General features: G+C 38.5%; 1 long non-coding RNA gene across 1 annotated transcript; it reads right to left on the reverse strand.

Annotated features, from left to right (window-relative positions):
• Positions 1-645: 645 nt before the first annotated feature.
• On the reverse strand, positions 646-4,504 carry LOC149987478 (uncharacterized). The gene is made up of 2 exons (XR_016498384.1): positions 4,030-4,504; positions 646-3,826 (listed from the first exon to the last, which is right to left on the reverse strand). It is a non-coding gene; the product is annotated as an uncharacterized LOC149987478 (long non-coding RNA).
• Between the last annotated feature and the right edge of the window lie 1,956 nt (positions 4,505-6,460).

Genomic DNA, 6,460 nt, shown 5'->3' on the forward strand with positions numbered 1-6,460 from the left:
ATCTGTTTCCACTCTTAAAATTGTTTTACTTAAGATTGTACATAAAATTCCATTAGTCTTTTCCATTTGTCTATTGGCTCTAAGGTGATACGACATAGTCTTTCGATGTTCTATCTCGTACTTAGCCATAAATGCTTCAATTATATTATTTTTAAAATGAGTTCTTTGATCATTAACCAATTCTTGTGGACAACTAAATTGTATAATAATATTTTCATACAAAAAGGTTGCTACTGTACTTACATTATCGATTTTTGTAGCTACGGCTTTAGCCCATTTTATTACGTAATCTGTTACTATTACTATATATCATTTTTATTCATTTCTCGAGGCTAGTGCAATTGGTCCCACAAAATCAATTTCCCATTTTTCAAAAGGCGCTTGAGTCAAAATTGGTACCAATGGCATTGTTGAAGTTCCAATAGGTCGATCCGTTCTCTGACATGGATCACAATGATGAACAAATTAGTGGGCATCTGTGTCAAGGACAAGAACTCGATGAAAGCTAAAGAGTAAGTGAGACTTTTTTCAAAAAGAAATAGGACAAAATAGAAATATGTATATTAAGAAAGAAACTGGAATGGCTATTGCCAAAATACAAGAAAACTAGAGACCCTTGAAACTAGACTAGAAGTAAGAAAGGAGATTGACAAGAGTGAAGAGGGCTTCACTCTTGCCTCTATATATACTATCTAACTAGAAGCCACGTGGCGATGTTCTATAAGACCTCCAATATATGTTGACTTTCTAGGCCACATGCCTTTGCTTGCAAGGCAAGTTTTCTATAGATGGACCACGTAGTTAGCTTGTTCTTTAAGCTTCCAATATGCGTGGCACATGGCTAACTTGTTGACCAAGTTTCTAACCTAAAAGTCAACTATAGACTCCTATAAAGTCAAAGCAGCGTCTATGAAGCTTCTAAGAAGCTTCTCTAGAAGATATTACACAATTAACCTACTTTTACATACTTTTATCTATTCATATAGGTAATTATATGTATGTCCGTGACATTACCCCCCCTTCTAGGGACGAGTTCCACGAAGAGCGGTGATTATATATTGAGAAAATCTAATATGCGGCGAATTGTATTTGCTATATACTCTGATCTTTGTTCTCTTCGAAGATAGTTGATGGGTCCTCTTAGCCATCGATAGTGTCCCATTCCAAGGCGAGAAGACCACCCTGTTATTTGATCACTGTTGAGGCCTTCATAACTTCCTTCAAATAATACATTTGAAACACCATCAGGAGTCGTTTCTATCTCCAATAATATCACCAAACATCGAGAATCTCTTCCAAGGTCGTGATACCAAACGCGTTGTATCTCACCATCTATTCGAGGAAGAACATGTCGTTCTTGAGGGTCTTCATCTCGGTTGCGTCGTCTTGAAGGTTGTGACAATCGCAATGTCTCATCCGGTAAGTCAGCAAACGAAGGTTCTTGAGTTGAATCCGCTGGTTGTTGGCTCTCCATCTAATTAGCGTCACAAATGCAAAGAAGTTACAAACAAGGATAGGAAATTGAATGTTATCTTGCCTCAATCTTGTCTCTTTTATAAGAGAGGTTTTCATCTTAGTTTTGATGGATGTCGTTGATGAAAAACTTTGACTTTAGCTGATGCATTTGCTAGATTCCTGGATGGCTCCCATGTGCGCTCACTAATATCATATCCGCACCAATGAACAAGATATTCCAGCTTATTTCGGCGCCGCCTTGAGTCTAATATCTCTTCCACCTCAAATTCTTCATTATTATCTACTTCTATAGGAAGCGGTGGCATTTGTCTTCTTCCTTGTATATCCACTGTCTTATATGGTTCAAGAAGAGACACGTGGAATACAGGATGGATCTTCATTGACTCCGGTAGATGTAACCGATATGCAACTGGGTTGATCTGTTCAGAAACAGAAAAGGGGCCAAGCCTACGATAGTCCAATTTGTCACAAGGTCGAGTGGTCTTGATATTGCGACGAAGTAGCCATACCTTATCATCCACGTTGAGTTATGGTTGCTCTTTACGATATACATCTGCATTTATCTTCTGTCGTTCTTGAGCTTTCTTCAACTGCGCCTTCATTATTGCATGTAACTCTGACAACCGATTTGCCATATCTTCTGCTGCAGGATTATCAACTTTTGAAAAATCAAAAGTATCAAGTCGTGGATGATAGCCATAATTGGCAAAGAAAGGTGTTTGTTGCGTGGAGGAATGTACCGTATTATTATAAGCAAACTCTGCCAATGGCAGAAGGTTTGTCCAATCATCTTGTTGGTAGTTGATAGTACACCTTAAATACTGTTCCAAGACTTGGTTTACGCGCTCTGTTTGTCCATCAGTTTGAGGATGGAAAGCTGAAGATAGCTTTATGTCCACTTTTAAAATCTTGAAAAGAGTCCTCCAGAATCTCGACACAAATTGAGTTCCCCTATCCGATATGATATCTTTAGGCAATCCATGATAGCGATAGATATTATCAATGAAAAGCTTAGCTGTTTCTTCACCTGTGATAGATTTTGTACATGGCATAAAATGTGCCATCTTGGTGAAACGATCTACTATCACAAATATAGAATCATAAGATCTTGAGTTTGGAAGATCTGTGATGAAATCCATAGAAACAGAAGACCATGGTTGTTCTGGTATAGGTAATGGCTGAAGAAGTCCGTAAGGTCGATGTCGAGGAATTTTTGATCTTGAACAAATATCACATGATTGTACAAAGTCTTTGACTGACTTCCACATTTGTGGCCACCAAAAATCTCTTGATATGAGTTCCAAAGTCTTATTATATCCAAAGTGCCCTGCTGCTGGAAAGTCATGACGTGCTTGAAGAACACGCAAACGTGCTTTTCCTTCTGGAACATATAGGCGTCCTTCAAAATATAATAGATTATTCTTGAACTCGAACTTAGAAGAATCATGAGACTTGGAAGAATTATTCTCGATATCATAAACAAGAGGGTCTGAGGACATACTGGACTGGATTTGCTTGAGAAAAGTTGAATCAACAGTCAATGTTGATTTCACTGCTCGGAGATGAAATTGCTCTGGTTTCAGGAGGACCGTTCTTTGTTGCTCAAAAGCTGCATCTCCTTCTTTTGGTGCAAAATAAGAACGTCTAGACAGGGCATCGGACAAACCTTGTTGTTTTCCTGGCCGATAAGTGATAATGAAGTCGAATCTTGACAAAGACATACTCCAACGAGCTTGACGACGATTCAACACGCGTGCTGACATGAAATACTCGAGGTTCTTGTGATCTGTATACACAATGACTGGACTAGAAGCACCTTCTAGATAATGACGCCATTCTTGAAAAGAATCCACGATTGCAAGAAGTTCTTTATCGTGGATCTCATAATTGATCTCGGCTGCTGAGAATTTTCTTGAATGAAAAGCTATCGGATGAAGTTTGTCATCTGTTCCCATTTGTGATAAAACTGCACCCAAGGCAAAATCCGATGCGTCTGTTTCCATAAAAAATGCCTTGGAAAAGTCAACACGATATAAGACTGGTGCAGAGACAAACGATGTCTTCAAAGCTTCAAATGCTGCTTCCGCTTCTTGATTCCATTGGAATTTATCTTTACTAGTCAAGCGTGTAAGTGGAGCTGCAACTCGTGAGAAGTCTTTGATGAAGATCCGATAGTAATTGGCAAATCCCAAGAAACATTGGACATCTCTTACAGTCTTTGGAATCTTCCAATCCATGATTGTTTGGACTTTCTTAGAATCCATCATAAGACCATCATTTGAAATGATGTATCCTAAAAAGTCAACTTGAGTAGTATGAAATACACACTTTTCCATCTTGGCGTACAATCCTGCATCTCTGAGTTTTTGTAATACTTGACGAACATGTATTTCATGTTCTTCAACATTCTTAGAATAAATCAGGATATCGTCTAGGTAGCAGACGACAAAATTGTTTAAGAATTCACAAAATACATCATTCATGAGATGTTGAAAAGCAACTGGTGCATTCGTGAGTCCAAAAGGCATGACATTATATTCAAAATGCCCGTACCTGGTTCGAAACGCAGTCTTCCATTCATCTCCTTCTTTGATCCGTACTAGATTATATGCTCCTCTTAGATCTATTTTTGTATAGATCTTAGCTTGATTTAACTGGTCAAGGAGTCCTGATATCAAAGGTAATGGATACCTGTTCTTGATTGTGATCTTGTTGAGTCCTCGATAGTCAACACACATTCGTAAAGATCCATCTTTTTTCTTTACGAATAAAATTGGAGCTCCTGCTGGAGATTTTGAATGGCGTATGAAATTCTTCGCTAAATTCTCGTCAATATATGTCTTGAGTTCAGCCAACTCATCTTGCGATAAACTGTAAATTGGTCCAAATGGTGGCTGAGTTCCTTCCTTGAGATCGATTGAACAATCGTATGGGCGATGCTCAGGAAGAATATCTGCATTCTTTTTCTCAAAAACGTCTTGATAATCCTGATATTGACTTGGAATGCCACTTAAAGTCTTTACGCTTTCAGAAATAGGTGCAGCATAAATAGCAAAAGTTGATCCTTCTTTTGCTGCGTGTATAAATGCTTTTGCACCTATAAGTGCGAATTTTACTATACTAGAGTCATGGTTTTTTACTTGGTTAATAGAACTGTTACTAATGCTCTGAGGAAAATCAAGTTTACGAGAAATCCAATCTATTCGAGGATTATACTTTTCTAACCATGATAAGCCTAAAATTACTGGATTAGAGGGAGATCTAATTATATTAAAAATTACGCAACTACTATGATCATTTATTACTACATCTACAGGAAGTGTTTCGTGAGTTACATCTCCAGAAGACAACGGACGACCATCTATGACTTCTACGTGTACAGGTTTAGTTTTTTGTATTAATGATATTCTATGACATCTAGCAAATTCTTCATCTAAAAAACAAGATGAGGCTCCTGAATCTACCAAGGCAGAGGCTTTGTAATTATTAGGTCCTAAACGCACATCTATTATAAAACAAGGAGATGGTTTTGAGGAGAGGATAGGACCTTTATTAGAAGTTGTACAAGATTCCAGCCGCACGGTCCCTATTGTAGCTGGACGTACTCGTTTTCCGACATACTGTCTTCTTTGACAGCCGTACTCCTCATTTTGTAGTTACGTCGCTTCTTTGGACAATGTTGAGCAGTGTGCTTAGGTTCTCCACAATATAAGCACAATCCTTCTTGTCGACGACGAGACTTTTCTTGCTCAGTAAGAGGTTTGAAACGTACCGCATCATTTTGCATATCCTCTACTTCTGAAGGTATGTGTCGAGGAGACGTCGGTGTTGCCATTGAATTGTAGTAACGTTGAGGCCCACTTGTGCGACTCTCGGATCGAAATTCAAAAAGTCGATTGTCGCACTTCACAGCAAAGTCAATTGCTTGACTCAATGTTTGAGGATCAGGTAAATTAAGCATCAATTTCTTTACCTCATATTGTAATCCGTAGAGAAATTGACTCACAAGTGCGGCATCATCCCACTTGATATCAGTTGCAAGTTGTCGAAATTGCGAAGCATATAATGTTACTGATCGATTGCCTTGTCGCAAAATACGGATCTTGTTGGTTGCAACACGAATTGCATCATGTTCTCCAAACATGGATCGAAACTCCGCCAAAAAAGCCTCCAGATTATCCAATATTGGATCTCGTCGTTCAAGAAAAGATGAAAACCATGACAATGCTGAACCTGAAAGAAGTGTACCAATGAATCTTACTTGTGACCCTGGAGTTGGATAGCTCTGGGGTTGAAGTTCAATCACTAGTTGGACCTGATTGATGAATCCTCGAAACTTGGATCTGGTACCATCAAACTTCTCGGGCAAGGCAACTCTCGATTCTCTAACACTCGAAGGGTGTTCCATTCTGGGAGAAGGGACATGGTTTGGTGCAGATGTTGAAGCAGCCCCAATCATCTTTATATCTTCACTTCCTACCATTCTTGTTGCTCCTTGTGGTGGTAAATTGAGTTGATGCATCGCAAGCATTAACTCCCTCAATTGTTCTTGCATCTGTGCCATTGCACTCTTCATTTCAACAAGCTCTGCCATAGTAGCACTTAGAAAAGAGAAGATGTCTAATAACGCTCAAAACAAATAGAAGAGAGGAATTGATAACAAAGAAAATACTAAGAACAATATCAGTTTAAAAGAGGGTAATCCGCAACTTCTAATGCGCTTATGTCTTATCAAGAAAAAGGGGTAATCCACTCTCAATCAAGAAAAGACAAAGCTCTGATATTGTAAGTGTACTCTTGTCAATCTGTCAAGGACAAGAACTCGATGAAAGCTAAAGAGTAAGTGAGACTTTTCTCAAAAAGAAATAGGACAAAATAGAAATATGTATATTAAGAAAGAAACTGGAATGGCTATTGCCAAAATACAAGAAAACTAGAGACCCTTGAAACTAGACTAGAAGCAAGAAAGGAGATTGACAAGAGT

The sequence above is a fragment of the Physcomitrium patens genome, chromosome 18 (genome assembly GCF_059467195.1).
Source record: "Physcomitrium patens ecotype Gransden chromosome 18, ASM5946719v1, whole genome shotgun sequence".
Classification (NCBI taxonomy): Eukaryota; Viridiplantae; Streptophyta; class Bryopsida; order Funariales; family Funariaceae; genus Physcomitrium; species Physcomitrium patens.